Genomic DNA, 10,559 nt, shown 5'->3' on the forward strand with positions numbered 1-10,559 from the left:
TCCAGGGTGACTTGAGAGCATTCTACGCACATAAAATATTATTAATTGAAAGCGATCGGAGCGGCCCGAGCCGGCCCCCACTTTCCTGCAATCAGCAGGGTCGGCCGCAAAAGGTATATATGATTAATTGAAAGATAAGCTGGAACTATCACCGGGAATGTCATTAATGCGCCGGGGAGACGTCCATTGGAGACAGGCGGCGTTATCCTCGGCTTTATCTTCAACAACGCCTCGCTCTCGGCCCGCGCCGGGGAAACAGATGGGGGTTTCTGTCTGGGACGCTCGCCCCGTGTTTATATTTTGGGAAGAATCGCAACTCGTGGGAGTCCCCGGCAGGCCCCCTGATAAATGAACATTAGCACTTTTTCGGACTACTGTATCAACAAAGGGGCTACGGCGCGGCAATAATTGGCGAGAAAGCAAACAGAGGGCCGAGAGCGCGCCTCTGCTCTTCGTCCGGCTGATGGATGAGCAGCGGCGGCTGCGGCCCGGCTCCCGGCCCTCGCTCCGGCTCCCCGGCCCGGCCGCGGGGCCCCTCAGGCGTCCTGCCTTCCTTCAGGGCCGGGGTTTGAGAGTGGGGGGCGACTCTGGGGGCTACCGCCCTCGCCCTCGGCTCCGGAAGAGCCCGGGCGGCCTCCGGGGCACCGGATTTTTCCTGCCCGGGACTCGCCTTATTCGGGTTGGCTCAGCAGGTACCAATTCCTTGCTCTCCCACGGCATGAGTCACACGCCCTCGAACGTCTTCGCGCACCCGCTTATCTCGATGTCTCCACAGAAGAGAAAGAGGCTCAGGAAGGTGAAGTGACTTGCTCAAGGTCACACAGACGGAAAGTGACAGTTTCAGGATTCGAACACAGGACTGACTGCAGAGCTGTGAATGTTTTCTTTTCTTGCATGTCGCTGACTCCTAGAGTCATACCAGCTGGTGAGGAAACAAGACGCTACCCCTTCCCCCAACACACACTCCACGCAGCTAGAGAAGAGGACCAGGTTGTTGGACTGGGGATGCTGGGTTCACCAAAACCTTCATCGACATGGGGGCTTCTGGCATATAGTTCGTCTGAGTGAGAGAGAGAAAGAGAGGGAGAAATGTAAGATTCCACCTCCCCCTCTTCCTCCACCTCCTCCAGAATCTCTTCCATTCCGTCCTCTTCTTCCTCCGCCCCCTCCTTCATCTCCTCCTACCGGCCCCCCCCTTCTTCTTTGGTAACAACTTTATTATTCATCCATTTAAAGTATACAATTCCATGACTTTTAGTATATTCACAGAGTCGCAATCATGACAAGATTAATTCTAGGACATTTTCATCAGCTCCAAAGGAAACCTGTAGGCTTCAGCCATCAACCCCACACCCTCCCCCATCTCCCACCTCCGCAGCTCGAGGTAACCACTAATTAATCTACTTTCTGTCTCTGTAGATTTACCTATTTTGGACATTTCATACAAATGGAATCATATAATATGTGGCCTTTTGTAACTGGCTTTTTTTCACGTAGCATAATATTTTCAAGGTTCATCCATGTTGTAGCAAGTATCAGTACTTTGTTCCTTTTTATGGCAGAATGATACCCTATTGTATGGGTATACCATATTTTGTTTCTACATTCAACAGTCGATGGACATTTGGGTTGTTTCCACCTTTTGGCTGTTATGAATAACCCCCCAGTCCACTTCTACCCTAAAAGCTGAGCCTTTAGAGGTCTGGGGAGGATGCTTCTCCAGCCTCCCGCTATAATTAACCCTATCCTTCCCTGAAGGCTGGCTTCATGGGTATGCCAACTGTGTAGCTTCACGGGGCCTGAGCTTAGAAGGGCCCTGTGTTCTGTTGTTGCTGTCCGGAAATTCTTAATAAGTTTTGAACAAGAAGCTCCACATTTCATTCATTTTGCACTGGGCTCCACAAATTATAAAGCTGGTCCTGCTTTCTGGGCACTTTGAGCAGAGCCCTGGAAATACTATCTTCATGTCCCCAAGGCTCCTGTAATCTGCCAGGCTTGTGGCTTCCTTTGCCCCAGGGTCTAGCCTCCTCTAGCCAGCTGGGACAGGCAGGAAGTCCCCTGAGCTGCTTTAAAGGCTGTCTGTCCAAAGTTGCTCAGCCATAAGAAGGGCCTGGAGCCCACATAAGTGGAAAACAGTGGGCAGATCCACCTGGCTGGTGGATTTGTGTGTATATATGTATGTATGAGTGTGCATGTGTGTGAGGGGGTAGGGAGTGAGGGGAAAGGCTTAGAAGAGTGGGCCAGAACTTGCCCCCAGCCTCCAGGTGACTCATGGCTTAGTCACTACTGGATACTTGGCCTGATTTCTGCATCTGTTTACCCACAATGACTGGGTGCCCACCTTGCATCAGGTGCTGGTGTTTCACAGCCCAAGACACACAGACCCTGAAGGAGGCAGAGCTGTACCAGAATGAGTACTAGACTGTGAGCCAGTACTAGTACTAGTACTACCAGTACTAGTACTGGGTTCTTGTCTTGCTTCCCACTGATTGGCTGATCTCCAGCACATCCTTTTTCCTTTCTGGTCGCTGGTTTCACGTTTGTCTCCCAGGTGGTTTTAGGTGTACCTAAGGTCCCTTCCCAGCTGTGCCATTCTGGGAAATGTCCCATGTTGTTACCTGGACTCACCTGGGCAGTGGGGAGGGGTGGAGAGTCATGTTGGTGGTTGTCTAACCTACAAAATGAAACTGGATAAGATGGGAAATAAGGTCCCTACCAATTGTGATATTATGTTCTTTTGGGGAATGTGGTCCATACAACAACACATATTCCAAATAAAGTGAATATGTGTTACACCACATACATTTAATTCCAGATAGCTTAAAAATTTAAACTTAAGAAATGAAACAGAACAGTACTATAGATGACTAAAACAATAATTTTAGAGTGTTAATATATTTGAAAGGGTGGATAAGGAGAACTACAGACCTAGAAACCATAAACGATGAATTGTATTACCTGACGGCATAAAAGTAATTTGTGTACAGCAAAACAAAACCAGAATAGAGTCAAAGAGAAAATGGCACACAGTTTAAGTGCTAGAAATAATGACCAAAAAACCGTCTAATTTCCACAATGTGGAAAGAGCTTCCATGAATCAATAAGAAAATGACTCAACAAAGCAATTGACAAATTGACCAAGACTCGCAGAACTTTGCTGGTAGGAAGGAAGGAAGGAAGGAAGGAAGGAAAGAAGGAAGGGAGGAAGGAAAAACAGAAGAAAGAGAAGGAAGAAAGAAAGGAAGAAAAAAAATTAAAAACCACGAGGCAAAGGTTTTCACTCATCAGATTGACAAAGATCACAAAATTTGATAATTACTCTGCCTAGTCACTCTTTCGCGCTGTTGATTGGAAGTGTAAACTGGGAAACCTCTTCAGCAATTTAGTACTGTCGCAATTAAAAATGCATAAGCCCTTTGTACAAGTATTTCCACTTCTAGGATGGTTCTACACACACATGTATGTTTAGTAAAGTATTTTCATTGCAGTTTTAAATATTTTTAAAGAATCAAAACAAACCCAATATATCTATCTTGGAGGACTGGTTAAAAAAATTATATAGCCCATGGAACAGAATACTAGCAGACTTGAGAAAGAATTAGTTACATTTGTATGTATTCTTAGGGATACTTTTTGAGACACATTAAATATCAAATCAAGATGCAGAGTTTGTGTTTTAAATATGGGCATATGTACATACATGTGGGTTTACGAAAATTTTTTGAAGGGTAAACAAAAGGTAACGAAAACTTCTGGGGAAGAGTACTGGGGGAGGGGGGGGATCAGGACTAAAACATGACATTTTAGTACATTTTTTAGGACAATTTCCTCCTTTTTGTGTTGTTCTTACCATATGCATGTATATTGCCTTAAAGAGATTTTTAAAAAAACACAATCAAGGTAAACTCCAAATAGAGTAGAGTCAAGTTATGCCTTTAAAGAAGGGGAAGAGAATCCTGGGTTGTGGAAGCATCTAGGCCAGAATTCCCTGGAGTACATGTTAAAAATGCACATTTATGGGCCTCACCCCTCATCTTGGAGTTTACAAATCAATGGTGTGTATGGCTTGAAACTTCAATGAAATCTCCAGTCTCCGAGAGGGAACTGGAGCTAAGCCATCAGTGGTAGGAAGACTGAGGAGGGTGGTCAGTGGAGCTTCAGAGAGAGGGGAGTGGGGTGGCCAGCACTCGTCCAGCACTATCCAGGGACAGGACCTCAACGGTCCCGATTACCACTCAGCAGATTTACCCTCATGACTTCCCCCTGACTTGTGCTTTGGTCCAGGACTAGAGCCCAGTTTTGGGGTCACTGGGAATGCAGCTCCCTCCATTAATCAATGCCTTGGCTTGCTGCTTGAAGGTGGGTCTGGTGGCTGTGAGTGGGGCAGTAGATGAGGCTGGTGGGAAGGCCTGGTAACCCTACCCAGGTCCTGTCCTCTTTTCCTGGCCCCTGGCCTTGGACCCACTGTCCCTCTGTCTCTTGAGGGTCAGCCTCCAAAACTCTCTGAAATAGCTCTGAGTCGGAACTAGATCTGGAATCTGTCTTAACAAGGCCAAAGTGACTCTTCCCTATCTTGCAGCGTGATACATGGAGGTATGTCATATCTGGTTCCCTCAAACAGAGGTGGGACCCTCGTAGTCACTGGTCTCCATAGGGAGGTGGGCCGGGCTCTGGGGCCTCTTTGGGCTCCAGGGACCCTGTTGGCCTGCTTAGCCTCTGGGAGGCCCTGCTTCCACCTCTGGGAGGGATCTTGGGGTGTCGTGCACTCTAAGTTCTGGCCTTCTCCAGGAGGCGCAAGGAGCCACCGCATCTTTGCTCCAAGCGGGATAGCTTTCATGGGAGCTGGGACACGACGGCCAGGAAAGGCTCCTGTGGCCTTGCATGGAATTCTCCGGTGGCTGGCCTGCCCTGGGAGTCCTTCAGTCCTCAAGGAGATGACAGCCACCCACACCCACGTAAACACCAGAAAAGTTTTAGGTCCTCATTTTTCGTTGGTGTCTGAAACATAGGAGCAAAAGAACAAATGAAACAAATCTGAACATTAAAGATATTTCCCCTTCCCATAAATTTTCTGTGCTTGGACAGTGCACAATTTTTCTTGTCCCTACAGGGGGGTGTATGAGCATCTTCTGTTCTTGTTTTTGTTGGTTTCCTTAACAATTGTTTTATATTCACAGCACTGAATATCCTAATTATACATTTTGAATAAGTAATACACCGTAAAAACAAAACAACAATGAAACCCCAAAATAAACACGTAAAGAGGGAAATACAATGTAAAGCATTCCAGGCCTCTCCCCAGCCACCCAGTTCCCTTCCCTAAAGACAAAGTTGTTTCCAGGTTTATTTATTTTTAAAATCAGCTTTATTGAGGCATAATGTACCTAGAACAAAATGAACACAGTTTAAGTGTACAGTTCGATGAATCTTGACACATGAATAAACCCGCGCAAGGACCACCACAATCAAGCTACAAAAACATTTAAAAAAATACAAAAATATTTGCATAACCTTAAAAGGTTTCCTCCTGCCCCTTCTCAGTTAATTCCCACCACCATCCAGCTTTAAAAAAATATATATCCTTCTGGGGACATTTCCTACAAATTTAAGTCTTATTTATTAAACATTTGTTTTTGTTTTTGTTTTTCTGAGAGGAACTGCCTTCGGCTGACTCCTTTGCATTTTTTCCCGTCCCCTCCTTTGCACGTTTGACTGGACAGTTTTTGTTAATAGTATCTTTGTGTAAGCCACTTTCTCATGCTTTGTGGGGTATGTTTCTACAACCGAATTTGTCCTGGGTCCCTAGATGTCACACGCTTTAAAACACGTGTTAAGGTTTGCCAGATCGCTTTTAAACTTCCGTTGTCGTTTGGTGTTAATTTCGTGCTTTCTCCTCTGGACCGCAGTCCGCCCCCGGCTGCAAACCGCTCCGGCGAAAACAGCGAGGAGAGGCGGAGAGAACCAAGACGCTGCCACTTGTCCCTCAGGATCCCGTCGCTGAAGGTCACAGCTGGAAAAGTCAGGTGACATTCGAGTCGGATAGACAACGATTCGGAAAACGGTGAAGAGGAAAATGGATTTTCTAGGGCCGGTGAACACCTGCCCGGTGGGTGTACAGCTCGGGAGCCACGGCTTTGTTAGAGCCCTTGGCGTGAACGCGAAGCTTTGGGAAAAGCCGAGCTGGGCAAACGGACGCCTGTTTTTGCCCAAAGCGCGGGGGGCTCGCGGGGTCTGCAGTGCTGCAGCTTGGGCTGGGGTCATCGGCCGTGGCTTTCCGGAGAGAGCTTCAAGAGTCGCGCCCAGATCTGTGCGGCCTCCCTGGCTCGGGCCGACACCGTGGCCCCCGGAGCTTCTACCCTGGATCGCTGCGGCCTGGTCAGTGTCGAATTGAAGCTGGCAATGGGCGATCAAACCTTCCTAGGCCCGCCGCCTTTCCTTCTTCCGCAACTTCCTTCCTTGTCTCATCTTCCAGCCTGCTCTGCGAAATGCAGCGACGTTTCCACAGCCCGGCGGAACGCACTGAGAATGCCTAGGGTGCAAATTGTTGCATAGAAAAAAAAAAAAAAAATTCGATTCCGTGCAATTCGGTTCAGTCGGCATTTCTTAGTAGCCTCCCCGGGGCATGGCGCAGGGGACCCGGAGGCTAACAAGCTTCGGGATTCCGGAGCAAATTCGGTGTCAGTAGCAGGATATCGCTGACGGCATTCAGCGCTCCCAACAGATTGGCGAAATGCGGGAACGCAGGCACAAAATGAGCGCACTGTAGAGGGCCGTGTTGACGCCTCCCCATACTTTAAGCGTACACATGACAGTTGCAGACATTCAAGCACTTAAAAGGAGCACGATGGAGCGTTCAGTTTTGGGACGTGTGTCTGTGGAATACGTTCACAGAGACCAGTAACCCGCCTTGAATGTGCTTACTGGTGCGCTTTAAGTTTGCCGAAACGACACGGCTACACGTACGCGTACTTTAAGTGCATAGTCACTTTCTTGGCGTGTGCTTTAAGTGCACACGGTCAGAAAAAAATTCAAAGGGTACAGCAAATCATCCTGTGAAATTCCCCTTGCCCTCCTCTCCGCTCTTGCCCTCCAGAGCCGTTCTTGGCACACACGCGGGTGTGCCCTCTGCGGTGTACATGTGTCCCTGCGCCCTAATTGGGCGTCGCCTGTGCAGACCCTCCGTTGTGTGTGGAGAGCTGTGGCCTTGTATCTCTAGGTAGGGAACATCTTTTGTCTCTCTGCAAGAAGCTTTCCTCCGGGAAAGATAAAGTAATCGATAGGGTCTTTTAAATAGCTCCGCGTTTCCTGTCGGGAGAGGAGTATCAGCGCGCGCACCAAATCTGCTCTGGTATGTCACCTTATCTCCCGTCCCCGCTGTTGTCCCCAAACGCCGCCTGTCAAGGGAGACGCCACCCGCATTAGGACCCAGACTGGGGCCCTTCCGCTCGGGGTCACGCGCAGCGCCCTCGGCTAGGCCCCGCCGCCCCTTCGGGGGTCCCGGAGGGTGGGGCGAACAGGCGGGGGCCAGGATGAAGGTGCGGGGGGCCTAGAACTCCCACTCGGGCCCAGGAGGAAATTAACAGGCTGAAATCGACCCGCCTGGGGGAAGCCTTGGGGTGCAGATCACTCGCGGGGGAGGGGACGGTTTCTTTTTTCTTTTCTTTTCTTCCAAGGAAATAGTTGTTGAGAGCAGTGCTTTGGCGACTCTGTGGGCAACCTTGCTTGCCGGCGTCCGGAGGAAAATCGGCCTTGTCATTTGGAGAGGGCCGCCAGGGCTTCAGGAAGCGCCTGCCCGGCGCCAGGTTACCTTTCGCACTGCGGTAGAGTGAGGTTTCGCCAGCCTCCGGGTGACCTGTGCGGGGAGAGGAGAGAACTCCCAAGCCCTGAGGGTCGGTGGGACCTCCAAATCTGGCCACCGGTCTAGCCTCTGGCGGCGTCACCTGTCCAGCTTACTGCAAGTTGGAGTCAGAGCTGCCTGCAGCCGGGCCTGAGGACAGGGCGCAGAGGAAAGATGCAACCCAGGCTGGTCTATCAGCCTTCGCAAAGGCCCTGTGGCCGGCCTCGGCTTCCCCTTCCCGTGGTGAACACTCAGCAGAGATCTGCAGGCCAGGCTCCGCGCCGAAATGGTTTTAGATGTAGTGATCTGCTGGTAGGCCCTGGGCCTTCTTGGATGTCTAAGCACTGCTACCCTAGTCTCCTCATTTTTCTTTATGTATCAAAGTAGGTTTTATCCAGATTTTCTTTTAAGAAATATAATCCGATAACAATAACAAATACATTTCAATCCCCTTAAGGGTGCACACAGCCACCAACCATCTAGGAAGGTGGGATTCAGACTCCCTTTATTTCCAGCCCCATAATTCCTTACAGGGTTCCTTTTTTTCTGGGAAGCTGGAGGGGGCGGGGGCGGGGGGGATTTCTTCTTGGTTTCAGTACAGACTTGCTCCCTTCCAACTTGCCCAGGATCGTCAGGATTACTCCACCTGCTGAGAGAGGACCACCCACCAAACCCATACAGAGGAAAATGCAGGCCTTGGGAAAATTTGGGTTCTCATTTATTATGGAGAGGAGCAGGCATTTCTGAATCTTCCCATTCTTTAAGAACTCGGTCTAGGTCTTCCTACTCACTGCGGGCCTTTCCATTTTATGTGTAATTAAAAAAATACTGAATTTGATTATTATAAAATTGGTTGTGGCAGTGGAGGGGAGACTCTAGCTGTGTGTCTTGCAGGGTGGGTCATATGTGCCATGTGCTATGTTGAAACTAGCAGAATGTGAACTGGACACCACCATGCCATCTGTTTGAGTTACACAGGTGACCTAGTTATTCAGTCCTGGGTAGATCTGGAGATGGCCCACCTGGATGGGGAGAGCTGCTTCCCCCACTCTTCCAGGGCAGTGACCCTCACAAAAAGCTACTCTGAATGAACACTTCGGTAGAAGTAATCCAGGGTGCTTTGTTTCTTTTCTTCTAACAGAATGTGTGGGGTGAGAGTTGGGGAGTCGGGACATTTAGAGCTAGGGGTGGTGAGAACAGCCAAGGGTAGATCAAGTGTGGACCCTCAGTACCCTGCTGTCTCCCTAGATGTGGCTGTCATCTTCTAGAAGCTCTAGGTACTTTTCTTTAGGGGAAGCTGTACTGCTTGTCCACGAGAAGTGGTGAAAGGGGACGTGGTACCAGGTGGCCCTGGGAACAGTTCTCAGCCAGTTCCTGGGTCCTGAGCAGTGATCCTGGGCAGTGACTTTGGGAGATGCTCCTTGGGTTAAGGGAGTGAGCTTTGTTTGTTCCTGTGACAAACCCTGGGGTGTCCTACGCCCTGACCCAGTCCAGGAGTGTACTTGCTCCCCATTGCTGAGCACGTACGTGGCTCTGAAGCCTTCCCAGTTTTTGGAAACTTTTTATTCCAGCATCACATGGTAGTGAACAAAGTAAAAGTGAACAGCCCTGTCAATTTTCACAAACTGAACACGGTTGTGTAATTAGTACCCAATTCAAGAAATGGGACATTACCAGTACCTAGAAGCCCCTTCCCCTTTCCTCCAGGATAATTACTATTCTGACTTCTAACAACATAGATTAGGTTTGCCTATTTTTGAACTTCACATATATCTAATCATATAATATAGACTCTTTGTGTCTGGCAATTTTTACTCAGTATATGTTTGTGAGATTCATCTACACTGTTTGTAGTTGTAGTTAGCTCCATTTAATTTGTAACACTTCATTGTATGAAAATACTACTACTGACCCATTCTCTCTCTCTCTTTTATAGTTGGTTTACAATATTGTGTTAGTTTCAGGTGTACAGCAAAGTGATTCAGATTATGTATATATATATATGTTTGTGTGTGTGTGTGTATTCTTTTTTTTGGATTATTTTCCATTATAGGTTATTACAAGATATTGAATATAGTTCCCTGTGCTATACAGTAAATCTTGTGGTTGTTTTTTATTTTTATTTATTAATTTTTATTAATTTTTATTGGAGTATAGTTGCTTTACAATGTTGTGTCAGCTCCTACTGTACAGCAAGATGAATCAGCCATACATATACATATATCCCCTCCCTTTTGGATTTCCTTCCCGTTTAGGTCACCACAGAGCATTGAGTAGAGTTCCCTGTGCTATGCAGTAGGTTCTCATTAGTTATCTATTTTATATATAGTAGTGTATATATGGCAATGCCAATCTGCCGGTTCATCCCACCCCCCCCACCTTTTCCCCAAACAAACCATAAGGTTTTTTTTCTACATCTGTGACTGTATTTCTGCAAATAAGTTCATCTGTACCATTTTTCTAGATTCCACATATAAGCAATATTATAAGATATTTGTCTTTCTCTTTTTGACTTACTTCACTCTGTATGACAATCTCTAGGTCCACCCATGTTGTTGCAAATGGCATTATTTCGTTCCTTTTTATGGCTGAGTAATATTCCACTGTGTATATGTACCACATCTTTATCCATTCCTCTGTTGATGGACATTTAGTTTGCTTCCATGTCTTGGCTATTGTAAATAGTGCTTCAGTGAACACTGGGGTGCACAGATCCTTTTGA

The sequence above is a fragment of the Monodon monoceros genome, unplaced genomic scaffold (assembly GCF_005190385.1).
Source record: "Monodon monoceros isolate NGI ecotype Baffin Bay Population unplaced genomic scaffold, NGI_Narwhal_1 Super_Scaffold_12, whole genome shotgun sequence".
NCBI classification, from domain to species: Eukaryota; Metazoa; Chordata; class Mammalia; order Artiodactyla; family Monodontidae; genus Monodon; species Monodon monoceros.